This window comes from Psammomys obesus, unplaced genomic scaffold (assembly GCF_907164565.1).
Source record: "Psammomys obesus unplaced genomic scaffold, mPsaObe1.curated_primary_1811, whole genome shotgun sequence".
In the NCBI taxonomy this organism is placed as follows: domain Eukaryota; kingdom Metazoa; phylum Chordata; class Mammalia; order Rodentia; family Muridae; genus Psammomys; species Psammomys obesus.
In genome coordinates this window covers 5576805-5593550 of record NW_026591450.1, presented here as the reverse complement: position 1 = coordinate 5593550, position 16746 = coordinate 5576805, and the positions used below count along the sequence as shown (strand labels likewise).

The 16746-nt window shown below is 38.1% G+C and overlaps 1 pseudogene; it reads left to right on the top strand.

The window, feature by feature from the left end:
- The window catches only part of LOC129679190 (40S ribosomal protein S3-like), a 62713-nt pseudogene extending 46199 nt beyond the window's left edge, over positions 1–16514 (top strand).
- The last annotated feature ends 232 nt before the right edge of the window (positions 16515–16746 follow it).

The following is a 16746-nucleotide window of genomic DNA, read 5'->3' as shown; positions in this document are numbered from 1 at the left end:
CAGTATTCATTATTCATGTACTAGTGTATGAGAGCAAAGACTTATACTGTTAAATTAATCATGAGAAATTATTTGTTTTACTAAACTTATTTTTTTTCTGAATGAGTTTATATCATTCTATATATATTTAAATTTCAAATGTATGTATGTATCTCATGTGTGACTGCTTCCTGTAGAGATAAAAAGAGGGAATTAGATCCCCTAGAGCTGGAATTATGATTGTCAGCTATTATCTGGATGCTAGAAATGGAAAAAGTGAAGTTAACTGCTAATTCATGTCTGCAGCCCCACTTTTTAAATTTTGAAATAGTATTACTAATCTTTCACCAGGGGTAGAAAATTATAGTGATCACTAATAACCATTGTCTAACCCTCACTTGGTACAGACAGTTTAGCTTACTAACCATTACCATGGATCATTGTATTTGTTTTGCAATACTGAGGTGAACACTTTGCTTTCTCTAAAAGACAAAGAACATAATAAAGAGCTTTGGTAAAAATGTTGCAACCATCTGCAGCAGAGCAGAGTACTGAAGACATGGGACACTGGAATAATGGCCACGGGGACTGCTGTGCAAAGTCTTACACCTGCTGAGCTGGTACATAAGGTGGCCCACCATTCTACCAATGGCCATTATCCTTATATGTAATGAAAGTGAAGAATATTCATCATTTTCTTAAGCTTTTTGAAAAGAAAAAAATTTCAAACAAGAATCAGCAGGACCACTGAATTTTACATGATAAATGCCCCTAAAGTTTATTGGAAATGTCTAAATATCAAGAACATAATGGTTTGATTTGGAATTTATGAGTTTCAAGTAAAACCAAAACTTAATGTACTAAATATTACAAGCTACATTTTATTCTAAAAAAAAAATGTTGATTTTCTACAAAGGAAGAGAGAAATAGAGGAGGGTAAATTTAGCTTTTAGAAGAGAAAGTGAGCAAAGAAGTGAGTCTGTAAGAGTATTTGAAGGTAATAACTTAATTCATTTAGAAACCAAAGGCTTCATAGCTCCCACATTTGTATCGAAGTAGAATAATCAAAACAGGAAACATTCCTCATGCCCTGACTTTAATCTTCTAAATAGATTGTGCATATTATTACTTTATTTCTTCCTACCATTTGGCAGTCAGAGAGCTTATTGTTGCCCAGAGCTTTTTCCAGCTTGTTTCTAAAACCCTCTTGTGCTTTCACAACTGGGTTCTTTTGTACAGGAATAGCTGTCCAGATTAACTTCACTAATCATAATCTCCAACCAAGGACCATGCATGGATAAAACCTAATACTCCTGCTCAGATGTAGCCCATGGCAGCTCAGTATCGAAATGTGTTCCCTAGTAAGGGGAACAGGGACTGTCTCTGACATGAACTCAGTGGTGGGCTCTTTGACACCCCCCCCTCCGTGGGGGGAGCAGCCTTGCCAAGCCACAGAGGAGGAAAATGCAGCCAGTCCTGATGAGACCGGATAAGCTAGGGGAGGAGGACCTCCTCTATCACTGGACTTGGAGAGGGGAATGGTAGGAGATGAGGGAGGGAGGATGGGATTGGGAAGGAATGAGAGAGGGGGTTACAGCTGGGATACAAAGTGAATAAACTGTTATTAATATAAAAAATCTAATTTAAAAAATAATCATGATCTGTAGAAGAAACCAATAAAACCAAGCAAATCTTTCCTTAGCCAATGGGAAGGCTAAATTAAGGTTTTTCCATAGGAGAGCTACAGAGGGTTCTCTAGTATTCCACAAGGCCCCTGCATTATTGTGAGAGGACTGAAGAAGGATTAACACAGAATTTCATGACACCAAAAATCCAAATCCACCCGGAAACTTAGAACAAAACACAGACCAGAATAGTTAGTGCATCCCTGGGCAGAAGCTAGATACACACACAGACTTAGTGTTTAGGTCCACCTTCATCTGTGGGAAATAGAAAGAAAATTAGTTTTAAGGCTTTCTCATTGGACAGGAGATTTTACAACAGGAAATAGCTTCTAAACTTTTCACTGTGGCAAATCATTAGAGGAAATAAAACACAATCTACTGAAACAACTTCAAATATAAAGGTGTTTCTTTAACATTGCTGAAGTGTTTTCCTTAAGCTCTGGATTAGCAATAAGACTTTGTGAAATATTAGTTCTTTTTAAAATTATTGTTGTTAATTAAGTCAATTTACATCTCAGTCATAGGTCCCTCCATTCTTTCCTCCCAGTCCCATACCTCTGCTTCCCTCCCCCTATTTCCTCGGAATAGAGGAGCCCCCCTTATCCAGACACCCACATTCATTTATTCACATGAGGATTGAATTTGTCTTCTTCCTCTATGGTCTGGTGAGGCAGTCTCATCAGGAGGAAGTGATGAAAAAGCCGGTAATGCACCCATGTCAGAGATACCCATACTCCCCTGACTATTGGGCCCACATGAAGCCTATCATGCACAATGGGTAGTTATAAATAGAGGACCAAGGTCCAGACCATATATTTTCCTTGGCTGGCACTTCAGACTCCATAGGCCCCTCTGGGCCCTGGTTGATTGGCTCTAATGGTCCTTGTTCCCACTCTTCCACCATTACCTCTGTCTATTCTACTTTTACTTCTGATTCAGCTACACCACTTCCGGCATACACCCAAAAGTTGTTCCACCATGCAACAAGGCCATTTGCTCAGCCATGATCATAGCAGCTTTATTCATAATAGCCAGAAACCAGAATCAACCTAGATGTCCTTTAACCTAAGAATGGATAAAGAAACTATGGTACATTTACACAATGTAATATTACTCAGCCATTAAAAACAGATGATGAGACTCAAACAAACTTTGGGCAGAGTGCACGGAATTTTAGGAAAAAAGGGGGGAGATAGCAAGATCTGGAGAGGGCAGGAGCTCCACAAGGAGAGCAACAGAACCAAAATATCTGGGCACAGGGGTCTTTTCTGAGACTAATACTCCAAGCAAGAACCATTCATGGACATAATCTAGAAACCCTGCTCAGATGTACCCCATGGCAACTCAGTATCTAAGTGGGCACCCTAGTAAGGGGATCAGGGACTGTCTCTGACATAAGCTCAGTGGCTGGCTCTTTGACTGCCTCCCCTGGATGGGGGAAGCCACCTTGCCAGGCCACAGAGGAGGACAATACAAACAGCTCAGATGAGATCAGATAAGCTAGGGTTAGATGGAAGGGAAGAGGACCTCCCCTCTCAGTGGACTTGGGGAGGGGCATAGGAGGAGATGAGGGAGGGAGGGTGGAATTGAGAAGAGAAGAGGGAGTGGCTACAGCTAGGATACAAAGTGAATAAACTGTAATTAAATAAAAATAAAAAAAATCATGAAATTTTCAGGCAAATGAATGGAACTAAAAAAGATCATCCTGGGTGAGATAACACAGACCCAGAAAAACACACATGGGATGTTCTCTCTTATAAGTAGATTTTAGTCATATACTACAGGATAGACATATAAAGTACAGACCTCATGAAGATAAGTAACAAGGGAGGAATATTTGTTCTTTTATTTTGCTTGTTTTGTTTTGTTTTTATTTGTCATACCTAGGATTTTGAGATTATTGCTTAAGCCATACATTTTTTTAATCTAGATTTTTTTAAAGTTCTGCAAAAGGAAATGGATAAATTTCCTTGGATAAAAGATGGATAAAATGGATAAAAGATAAATTTTCCGAACTGGATAAGAAAAATTACAGAACAAACACACACAAACATACACACACGGGTATGTGTGTGTGTGTGTGTGTGTGTGTGTGTGTGCATTATGCATTTTGTTTGATTACTGTGAAAGCAGCAAGGAGGTAAATTCTTAGTTGATAGTCATTACCATAAAGAGTAAAGCTCTGGTATATTTCATATATACAATAAGAAAAGACACAAAGATTAGGTATTGGAGTGACATTCAGTTTAAAAAAAAATAACAGGTACAGAGTAAGACTGGGTCTTCATCTTTTTCAACAAAGTGTAATATTAACTCAGTACCTAGTATCCGGATCACATTTCACATTTGCTTCTATTTTAAAAATTATTTATTTTTAATTATGAGTACTTGTGTTTGCCTGTGTGTGGCTATGTGCTGATGTGTGCCAGTGCCTGGGTTAGGTTAGGGTTAGCACTAGGATTAGGATCAGTGGCATCAAGAAAGCATGCCAGATCCCCTGGAATTGAAGTAACAAAAAGTTGTGAGCCACTTAGAGTGGGTGCTGGGAAGTAAACTCAGGTCCTCTATAATACAGTGACCACTTTTAGTTGCTGAACCATTTATCTGGCCCCCATTTTAGCAACTTCTGCATTGAAGTCTCCTTCTATTTATTAAGCATAAGCCTATAATGCTGCTCTCATTTCAGTAAGGATTAATTAATACAGTAATAGGCATAAGACATAATAATTTGACTGAATTAGCTTAACAAGAAATAAAGGAATTTGTATTCAGACAAGCATAGAAAAACTATGTCCAAAATAATATTTAATATTGTTCAGATTATTTAAGTGTTTTGTAGTCTATATTTTTAGGTCCTCAAAATTTTTACGGTTGCTAACACTTTTTATGAATGCTAACAATAGGACAAAGGCAGATTTCGAGGCCTGACCTGGTCTTCATGGCAACCCTACAAGAAAGAAATTTTTTTTATTAATTACACTTTATTTACTTTGTATCCCCCCATAAACCCCTCCCTCCTCCCCCACCCCATCCCACCCTTCCTCCCCCTTCTTCATACATGCCCCACCCCAAGTCCACTGATTGGGGAGGTCCTCCTCACCTTCCTTCTGATCTTAGTCTATCAGATCTCATCAGGAGTGGCTGCATTGTCATCTTCTGTGGCCTGGTAAGGCTGCTCCCCCCTCAGGGGGAGGTGATCAAAGAGCAGGCCAATCAGATTATGTCAGAGGCAGACCCTGTTCCCATTACTATGGAACCCACTTGGACACTAAATTGCCATGGGATACATCTGTGCAGGGGTTCTAGGTTATCTCCATGCATGGTACTTGGTTGGAGTATTACACAATAAGGACATTTGTTCAACCATGTTGGTAGCAGCTTTATTTGCAATAGCCAGAAGCTGGAAACAGCCCAGATTCCCCTCAACTGAAGAATGGATACAAAAATTGTGGTACATCTACACAGTGCAATATTACTCAGCAATGAAAAATAAGGAAATCATGAAATTTGCAGGTAAATGGTAGGACCTGGGAAGGATCATCCTGAGTGAGCTGTCCCAGAAGCAGAAAGACACACATGGTATATACTCACTCATATAGACATATAACATAGGATAAACCTACTAAAACCCTGAATGTCTAAAGAAAATAAACAAGAGAGAGGACCCTGACTAAAATGCTCAATCCCTATCCTGAAAGACAAAGAGGTTGGACATCAGAAGAAGAAGAAAACAGGAAACAACCTAGGAACCTGCCACAGAGGGCCTCCGAAAGCCTCTTCCCTGCAGACTATCAAAGCAGACGCTGAGACTTATGGCCAACTGTTGGGCAGAGTGCATGGAATCTTATGTAAGAAGTGGGAAATAGTAAGAGCTGGAGAGGACGGGAACCACACAAGGAGAGCAACAGAACCAGAAAATTTGAACACAGGGAACTTCCCAGAGACTCATACTCCAACCAAGTACCATAGATAATTCTTAAGACTAAAAAATTCTCTAAGAAATATGTACACCTTTAAAGCTCAGCTTTGTCATGGATGGAGATACAGCTCAATAATAGTGTATACATGGCAGGCACATATGTTCTGTGCCTTGAGTTTAACCCCAACCTAATATATGTGTGCATATACATATATACATATATATGTATGTATATTTGTATGTACATGTAATATATATTTGTATGTATGTAGATATGTATGTATGTGCACCTATTCTGTATTTATATCAACAAAACAAGAAAACGTTCCTTGTAGTATGTCCACTTTATGGCTTTTCCCTTGATCTTTCTTATACTGGTCGAGGTGATAACTGACCCTTTTCTATGCCTGTGTGTATACACATTTCTGATGTTACTGTTATTTCCTATCTTTTTTTTCTCATCTTGGTTCTTTTTTTTTTTTTTTTTCCATGGTCTTCTACGTTCTAGGGCAGAGTTGATGTTGTTAGTGTGTGTTTGTATAGATTTTAAAATATTTTAGTAACTGATTTTTTTTTACATTTTCTAAAATGTTCTATAAGGCTGTTTCATTCCTCTTTTAAACATCACACGCTTGCTTTTTTACGGTGAACATGTGTGAGGATGTGGCATGTGTGCCACAGAGCACATGAAGAGGTTAGAGGACAATTTCTCTAACCTCTATTTCCATTATGAAGGTTCCAGATTCAAACGCAGGTCAGTAGACTTGGCAGAAGGCACCATAAGCCTCTAACCATTGAGATGAGAGCCAGACCTTCCAGGAGCTGACTGTTAGAACATTTGCTGAGTGGTCAAGTACCTTGGTCATTCAAACAAAATCTGCCTGTGGTCTGCCTGGTCCCTTGGCTGAAAGAGGAGCCTTGTCAAATGCACTTAGGCTGACGTTTTGTTGTTGTAGTTTTTTGGTCAATTTAACAGAAGCTGAAGTACTTTGAGAAGAGGGAACCTAAATTGAGAAAATTCTAACACCAGATAGGCCTGTGGGCAAGCTTGTGGTTTATATTTTTAACTAGTAATTGATGTGGGAGGGCTCAGCCCATTGTGGGTGGGTGGTATTATCCTTTGATAGGTATACAAAAAGAAAAAAAAAAACAGAAACGAAACAACAACAACAACAACAAAAAAATCAAAACAACAACAACAAAAAAAACACAACCACGCAGGCCATAAGGAGCAAGTCACTAAGCAGAACTATTCCATGGCCGCTGAATTATTACTTGCTTCCAGGTTCTTGCCTTGCTTGAGTTCTTGTCTTGACTTTCCTCAGTGACGAACTGTAAGACAAACTCTTTTCTTCCCAAAATGCTTTTGATCATACTATTTAATCACAGTGATAGAAACCCAAGTAAGACAGTAGGCTGGCCTGCCCAAACCATATTCTCTGAAGTGCTGACTTGCTCTGCAGTCTTCAGTGGCCTGAAATATCACGAGTCTTCCCAGCTTATAGCAATAGGTAAGTTTGAGGTCAGTCTCTCTCGGGGACTATCCGGGGGTGTTTGATGCTGGTTGAGTAGTTGAACTTTATCCAGTCACAAACCGGAGGCTAGATGCTACCAGCTGAGCATGCTGGGAGTGCGAGGGTGCACTGGGTGCCCGTGGAGTCCACCAAGCTCCCCAGAGACTAGTTGCTGCCTGCCCTAGGAAATAGGCCAGTTAGAAGCCGGCTGCTTGTGTAGCGTGTGCAAAGGCTGAAGTAATGGGTGTTTATCACATAGAAGCAGAAATCTGAGTTTAAATGTACACTTACTCCATGCTGAGCAAGAGGAAGTGCTCATGTATGCAACATTCAAAAGCCCTACCATTTTCCCTGATCCCCAGGTTCAGATGCTACATGTGTGGTCCAGCTCTCACCTGAGGAAGAGGCTAGGAGCAGAGAAGGCCTCATGGTCTCAAGACGCTTCGCCGGGTAAGGAGCTCAAGCGAAGAGCGCATCTCTTCACTTCCTCTCAACATTAATGTTCACGTTTTCAGATATTTTTTGGTATGTTAGTCTCACAACCAGTGCCTGGGTTCTTCACGGGGAACGATCCTTGTGTTGCTCTTTTATTAGTGCACTAGTAGAAGGAGAGAGACCCCAGAGTGTTCTATTTTATGATTGTTTGACCAACATGCATTTACCCAAGTTTTAAGCCATGTATGTGTTGCAGGTCCTCAGTTTCTTGAGTTTTTTTTTTAGGAGCTTTTCTGGTGTGTATTCTCTAGTCTGAATCAAATTCACCGATCTTCCTATATAATTTATCGCTGTGGCACTTTTCCTATGGATAACCTAAAAGCCTTTCATTTTTCTTGCAACAAATCATAATTTTAGAATGCCACAACCTTTAATCCATTCCAAGTTAATACCAAGTTAAACTCTATCACCTCATGCGAGGCACCTCCTGTATTTATCTCACTTCCCTCGCATTGCTTTCTGTTGCCTACATGAGCTGGCAACTCCTGAGCAGTTAGACTAAAAGGTGGATTAGGAGGGAAACTTTGAAAAGAAATAGCTGTCATATCCAATACTCTATGAAAGTATGTACAGGAATCATAGTTGTATAGTAAAATGTGCACTAAGGTAAATTCCACTTTTATAACTATAGTTATTCTAGTTACTTTATAACTATATATATAAGTATATATAGTTACTATATAACTATATTCCCTCCAGCTTCATCAAGACTTGATGAGTGAATATATTGCAGCTATTTGTGCTGAGCAAAAAATACCTCCACTTCCATTGCCTAAAGCAATTTATAAAAGTGGGACGGGTTTATGACAGATTGCTTCCTGTACAACTGGCTTTAATCATGCTATTTTGTTTCTTACTATTTACACACTACTGCATGTTCGAGTAAAATTTCTTTGTCACACTTTCTTGATCAGGAATAAGAAAAATACTCTGTATCAGGTGTAGTAACAGTAAATTTTATTTTCCAGTTCATTTTAATTTTAGATTCAACTCAGGAAAATCGTTTACCATCTTAATGTTATGAGTATGTAAATCTTTTTGTGAAATTTTTATTTTGTTTTTTTTTTCTTTTGTTTTATTGGGGTTTTTTTTGCTTATTTGTTTTTACTTTTTTGAAGTTTAATGGGTGTTTCTTTTTTGCTTTTGTTTGGCTTTATTTGAAAGAGAAAGAAGAGTTGTTATGTAGAAAAGTGGGGAGGGAATCTGGGAAAAGTTGAAGAATAGGAAAACATCTTCAAAACATAACATATGCAAAATTAATTTAAAAATAGATATGCAAACCTGGAGTAAAATCATAGCTTTGTATTAATATCAAATGTTATTTTTACTTAAATATTTGTGTGACATTACTCTTTTTTCATGAATATGCATGTTATTGCTCTCATTTTTATGGATAATTTATGATCACACTATAATTTAGGAAGGTTGATTTAAAATATTGGAAAACATTATTATATATTTCAGAGATCAGAATCTCTTCCTTGCTTAAGAAATGATGGTTGTGAAATAAGCTCAGTTTTCATTGGTTTGATATGGCTGACCTGGGAAACTAGATTTGTGATCTTCTGACAAACTCTTTGAAGTTGTTTGAGCTTTTGTGTTGTTCTTGTATATTTTTTGGATGTTCAGAACTATTTTTCTAACTTTGTCCATCTGACATGCCCTTGAATTACACATGCCAACACATTCTATATTTTATTTTATATTTTATAATCATTCCAATCTCAAAGGCTAACACAGCTACAAACTTTTAATTTTTTACTATATGTTGGTGTTTCATTCAGTTGTTTACTTTTTAAGAATATGCACAAGCATCTGTCAAAAATTTATGAGTGTACAGCATTGCAATATCATGTATTCAGCTCTCCAGAGAGGAATTCAGTGTATACTGAACTGCACATTGGAACATCTATAAAATGAGAATGCCCATTTTCACACTTGAAAGAACAGTAAATAAGCCAGAATATTTCATCTTACAAATTGTGATCAGTAAATCACAGCTTTTAAAGTTGCTAAGTAATTACTTGCTGAAGCTTCAAGTAATAGCATCCTCATTTACATATTAACACATTTATAGCAATAATTTCTGTTATGGGCTTGTATATGTGAAACATGATAAATTATTCCTATAATTTAGACTGTTTTGCTAATGCACAACAAAATGCTGTTTTGGGGGGCTAAAATACATGTGCACCTTCTATGAAATATAGAATACTTGTAAAAATTAAATGTAGTCACTCTTAAAGAATTTGTAAGTGTAAGTACTTCGGATGAGTAGATTACTAACTTTGAGAAAAAATATTTTTACTAAAGACAAGATACTCCAAGGCTTTCTAAACATCAGCTGGATTTAAATTTCTTTTATCAAAAAGGAAAAAATAGTTAAATTTGTAAATGTATTGAAAACACTTTCGGGTATTTGAGTCACTGGAGATTGATAATATGCGGTACTTTTGTTGATTGCTGGAAGTCAGTGTGGACTAGAATAATGATGAGCAACAATCAAGAGTCCACATTTTGATGGCCACAATGATTATTGGTTTTGCTCTCAGAAACCCTTCCTAATTCTTACAATGAAGAGCAAAGGCAAAAACCATCATGTTACTTATGAAACAGAGAAAATGAGGAGTGGGAAGTAGGCCTGGAGAACTGTCCTTACTGAAGCCCACTCTTCAGAGGAGAAGGTCCTCCACAGCCTTGTCTGGTCTGAGCTGGAGAAATATGACTCTAGCTTTTATATCTCTCCGAAAGAGAGTGGAACTAAGATCAGAAGTACAGAAAAGGTCATGGCTGAGGAATTGTGATGCTGAGGCTTAATCTTGGAGTTCTGGAAAGCTTCATTTTCTCACAGAGACTTTGCTTCAGTGATTCTGTACAATAATAGTGAAATCCAACATAAAACCATGAGCAGAGGCTTTCTCATAGAGTTCTGAGTGGTGCCCTAAAACAACAGAGGAGACACAGCAAAGAACATCAGACAAAATGGAACTCTGCATCACCTATATCTCAGCGATCCAAACACAAAACAGCTCAGGAGAAGCAAATTTATCCTTTAAACGTGGAGGCAACACATGTAGCTGACATAAGACTATAGAAAGAATTCCTAAAACTCAAGAATGATTAAAAAGGTGGGAAAAGTCCAAAAAGACACCTTACCAAGGAAGATGTGCACGTGGCAGATAAGCACAAGGAAGGAAGCTTGGAGTCATAATACAGAGAAATCAAGAATTAAAAGATTAGCGAGACATCACAACAGAACCACGAGCACGGGACACCAAAGGCTGGTGAAAACAAATCTGGCATGAACATGTGCAAAGGGAACTCTTGTTAATAGGAATGAAAATGGAAAAGCTACTTTGTGAGATGGTTAGTGCTTCTTTAAAAAATTAAAATACTCTTACCAAATAATCCAAACATGTTTTCGATATTTATCTAAATGACCTAAAATCATGATGACAAAACAAGACCTCTCCTTGGATGTTTATAGCACTTTCAGTCATAATTCATAAATCTTGGAAGCATCCATGATCTCCTTCAAGAAGGGAATGGACATAACTGTTACATTCAGACACAGAGTCCATTCACCCCTAAACTCACTCAGAAACACGGAAATGTTTAGCATGTGCTGCTCTGTGAAAAAGTCAATGTAAAAGTGCTGTGAAATTCTGACTACACAGCATTCTGGGATGGACAAAACTGTGAGTAAAATAAGTCCTCAGATGTGGGGGCAGGATGGGTGAGGAACTGAAGATAGAAATATTTAAGACAGTGATCCTATAATGGTGTGACATAAAAGCAAACACAACTTTAAGTTCTTATTTGAACAAATAGAGAAGAGTTTGTTCAAAACACATACAGTTACAGAGCGGGCAATTGGCATTTACAAATAGGTGAAGTGTGTGGCAGCAAAATTGTAACTAGGGTGGGAGGAAAGAAGTAAGTTATCTATTCTAGCCCTGGTATCCATGTGTGTGTGTGTGTGTGTGTGTGTGTGTAAAGAAATACAAAACAATGTAAACATGTTACTATAAATATAAGTGATATAAGCCATGTCACTCACGCTACACCTAAAGTTGAAAGCTCTTACAAGGTTGAAGACAACCCCACTTATCTCTGCTCATAGCTCATCTTTCTTCTGTGGGTCCCTGTAATGAGGGTATCTTAAGTGCATACCAAAAGGCAGCACCCCACTTCAGAGGCCTTGTAATAGTCTTCTATAGTTTAAAATTATGAATGATATATGCTAATATGTATATTTAATGTTTATTAAACACATTTTACTCTTTTTATTTTAAATAAATTTTAAATTAGTAAAACAACAGGAAATAATGCATTTTTTTTGCCTGAGCTGATATTTTTGTTTGTTTTGGTAATGTTATTTTTTATTTAAAATGGATTTTTTCATATAATATATTCTATTCATATAATATATTTCCTCTCCTCTAGCTCCTCCCAGAGCCTCACCGCTTTCCTACCTACCCAAATCTATGCCTTTTCTTTCTCTCTCTCTCATTAAAATATAAAACAGGCTTCTAAAAATTATAAATGCATTTCTATAAGAATAGCAAAATATTTGAAGATAGTAGAAATTCAGACATGCAGTTTCGATTTGGGGTCATGACCAAAGAAAATAGGCACTGTATAAAAATGTCATGCCAAGAATTTGTAGACACAATGTCAACTTGTCTGAGAACAATTTTATGAAAAACATGAGGCCAAAACTAGCAAAATAAATCTGCCATTAATAATAAAACAATTACCTATGTGGAAGCTTCAACACTCTCTTTCAAAAACTGTAACATTGACCATACAGGAAGAGTAAGCAAGAGGAGACATGAATAGTATCATCACTCAGTTTCATTTAGTTGACATTTATAAAAGACACAGTTATACTTTATCTCCAAACATCAAAGTACATGGATTTCTTAAGCTTTTTGAAACAATCATCATCATGGATGGTATTCAGGGCCAGAAATATATCTGAGCAAACTTGAAAAAAAAACATGAATAAAAGCATGAACATTCAAGAGGCTGAGAATAGAGTTCAATACATGTTGCAAAAGCAAAAAGACCTGAGTTCAACTCCTCAGCACCCACATAACTGCCAGGAATCGCTGCATGTGTATGTAACTCCAGTACTGGAAGGCAGAGACTGGTAGATCGCTAAAGCTAGCTGGCCAGCCTGCTTATAAAAAATGACAAACTCCAAGGTCAGTGAGAGATTGTGTGTGACACACACAAACACACACACATATACAAGTAAACAAGCAAAAAATATAAATAATAAAAAAATAAAAATGAGGTGAAGAATGATAGAAGCCACCAGGTGGATACTCTTTTTGGCTCTCTGTAAGAGAGCACATAGACATTTATACAGGGCCCTACACACACGTGAGTATGCATTTAGCATACACAGACAATCATATTCATACACACACAGTGTATATTCACAGAGTACAGCGATTTGATTAACAAATAGCAATAGAAATACAACTAGATCCATAGACATGTGTAATTTGGAAACACACAAACTCATGACACTAACATGAGTTAAAGATTGTAAGAACCAGATCGGGTCTTTTTTTTTTATGAGATTGAGTCTCTCATGAATGTCAGAATCTGCACATATGAAATGTAGCCAACAAGACTGAACAGTGTGAACAATGACAACACATAAGCATGCCAAAGTGGATAGGGGAAGTAGTGGAGGGGAGGCCTTTGTCTACAGAATGAACTGCAGGCAACTAAGAAATGCTTAGAGTGGGAAAAATAGGAAAAAGTATACAACTGGTTATGCAACACCAAATAGCCATGAAAACACTCACACACACACAAACACACATACATACATATACATACATAAATACATAACATTTTACAGACTTAAAAGGCTATATTTAGGAATGCACATAACAATATTTAATGAAAAAAGAGTTCATGAATTTGAAAATGAGCAAGGAGGGGTATATGAAAGGTTTGAAGGGAGGTAAGTGATAAATAATGATATTATATAGGATAAAATATGGATATAGAATTATCTTGGATATAACATTGGATGTAAAAGAAAAAATGTAAAATGTCCAAGAAAAGTTAAAGATATTTTTGACTTAGTGAGTATAACAATGCAACTTGTCAAAATTTGTGGAATGTACTAGCTAGAAAAGCAAGATCGATAATGATTACTTGCATTCTACCCTGTGAAAGCAGAGAGATAATGAGAATGAAGTCTGGAGGCAGCTGAAGGACTGGAAGAATGGGCACTAGGGCAGAAACTGAGGCCTGCCGTTTCCACGCCTTACACAGATGTGTGTCAAGTCTCTACACCTTCTCTCTACACCTTCAGCCTGCACACTAGTTATCTGTCAATTAGATCTTTAAAAAGTAAAAGTGAAACTTAAACCATCCAATGAAAAATAATGCTATATCATTTACTTTATGTACATACATTTATAAATGTTCATTGCTTAGAAATAAAAGTTATAACATATACTTCTATACCCTAAATCTGAATTTTATAGCTTCAATATGCTTGTAAATTTGTGAACCATCATTAGATAACCTGAGAGCAAGTCCATGAAAGCCTCACTGTTTTTCCCCATATCTAGAGATATTTTAAGGCTCCTAGCCTCCCACCCTAGCACACATGCTCAAGCACCAACACCCATTATCCAGAGACTATTGAGATCTAATCTTTTCCCAGGTTATTTGCTGTTAATATTCCACTACTATGGGAAACAACTTATAGGAACTAAAGGGTCAAGCAGAAATACCCAGATGGACAGCTCTTATGAGGAAAGATAGCTAAAACTGTGGTCTTAATAGGCACGTGATGACGAAGTTTCAAACAATGGAGTTGGAGTGCTGAAGTCTTTGCAGCAAATATTAGATCACAATTCTTCCCATATTTAACACCTCTGAGCTGGGACAAATATCAATAACGTAATGTTTTATAAGTGGAGAGACCTATGAAAGCATGGTCTTTACTCCGCAACATAGAAAAAAATGAGAACGGGAAGGCATGAGTCAAAAAAGTCAGATCATAAGCACACACATAAAATCAAACACATTTAAGAAAAAAAAATGAAATAAAAACAAATGGAGAAAAATGTTAAAAGTTTTCATTGTGAAGGACAGCTACATTTGTCAAATAAAACAGGCTCGCCAATGCTACAGATATTTAGAAAAAGACACAGATTCTATGGGTAATTGACAAATATTCTGATTTCTCTCCAAAATACATAGGTTTTATTTGTTTGTACATTTTTATACAGGGTCTTGCTATGTAGCTGGGGTGCTGAAACTCCTGGTGATCCTCCTGTTTCAGCATCTCTAAAGCCTGAAGTATAGGCATGTGACATCTTGTCTTAGTTAGAGTTACTATTGATTTGATGAAACACCATGACCAGAAGCAAGTTTAGGATAAAAGGATTTATTTGGCTTACACGTCCACACCACCAGAAAGTCAGGACAGAAAGTCAAAACAGGCCAGGACTGTAGATTTTAGCATGTTTATCCTATAATATGGATAATATCCACTTATAAGTGAGTATATACCATGTGTGACCTTCTGCTGCTGGGTTACCTCACTTAGGATGATCTTTTCTAGTCCCCATCCATTTGTCTGCAAATTTCATGATTTCATTGTTTTTAATTGCTGAGTAGTATTCCAGTGTGTAAATGTACCACAATTTCTGCATCCAAGAGACCAATACTCCAATCAAGGACCATGCATGGGGAGGACCAAGACCCCCTGCTCTGTTTCCAAGAGGGTTCCTTGTAAGGGGTACAGGGGCTGTCTCTGACATGAACTTGGTGGTCTGCTCTTTCATCACCTTCTCCTGGGGCGGTGCCAGGCCACAGAGGAAGATGATGGAGCCAGCCCTGATAAGACTTGATAGGCTAAGGTCAATCAGACAGGGAGGAGGTCCTCCCCTATCAGTGGACTAGGGAAGGGGCAGAGGGGGGATGAGGAGGAGATGGAGGGGGCTACAGCTGGAATACAAAGTAAATAAATTGTAATAAATAAACTGTTAAAAAAAAAAAAAACAGGCCAGGAACCTAGAGGCAGGAGCTGATGCAGAGGCCATGGAAGGATTCTCTTTACTGGCTTGCTCCTCATGGCATGCTCAGCCTGCTTTCTTATAGAACCCTAAACTACCAACCAGCCCAGGGGTGGCCCCACCCACAATGGCTGGACCCTCCCCCATCAATCACCATAGTTAAGAAACTGCTGGTGGTGCCAGTTTTCAAGAAGAGGAAATTTGTGGCTGATGGCATCTTCAAATGGGATCTGACTAAAGATGGATACTCTGTAATTGAAATCTGAGTTACACCATCCACAACAGAAATCATTATTTTCGGCACCAGAACACAGAATGTTCTTGGTGAGAAGGGTCATTGGGTCAGAGAGTTGAATGCATTGTTCCACAAAAGGTTCAGCTCTGAGGGCAGCATATAGCTTTACTCCAGGAAAGATGGCCACAGAGGTCTGTGGGTTGTTGTCCACGCACTCTCTATATTAAAAACTCCTAGGACTGCTTGCTATGAAATAGCCTACTATAACGTGCTTCCATTTATTATGGAGAGTGAAGCCAAGGGCTGCAAGGTTGTGGTGTCTGGGAAGCCCTGAAAACAGAGAGCCAAGTCTGTGAAGTTTGTAGATCTGATGATCCATAGTGGAGACCCTGCTAATTACTTTGTCAATGCTGCCATGTGCTCCTCAGACAGGATATGCTGGGCATCAACATGAAAATCATGCTGCGCTGGGACCCAAGAAGTAAGATCAGCACTCAGAAGCCTCTGCCAGATCACGTGAGCATTGCAGAACCTCTACATGAAATCTTGCCTACCACACCCGTCTCAGAACAGAAGGATGGTAAAACAGAGCCTCCTGCCATGACCCAGCCAGTGCCTATAGCATAACAACGTTTTTTTGACTGTTGTGTCTGGAAGGTGGATGTTGTCCTGTGAAGACATTTAATAAAATCTTGCTCAAAAAAAGAAAAAATGAATGAAAGAAAGAAAAAGTGCCCAACAAGCTATCTATCGAGGCATTTTTAACTCAGGTTCTCTCCTCTCAGAAGACTTTAGCTTGTGTCAAGTTGACCTAACACTAGCCAGCACACATAGGCCGTCATGAAAGTGTTTGGATAAC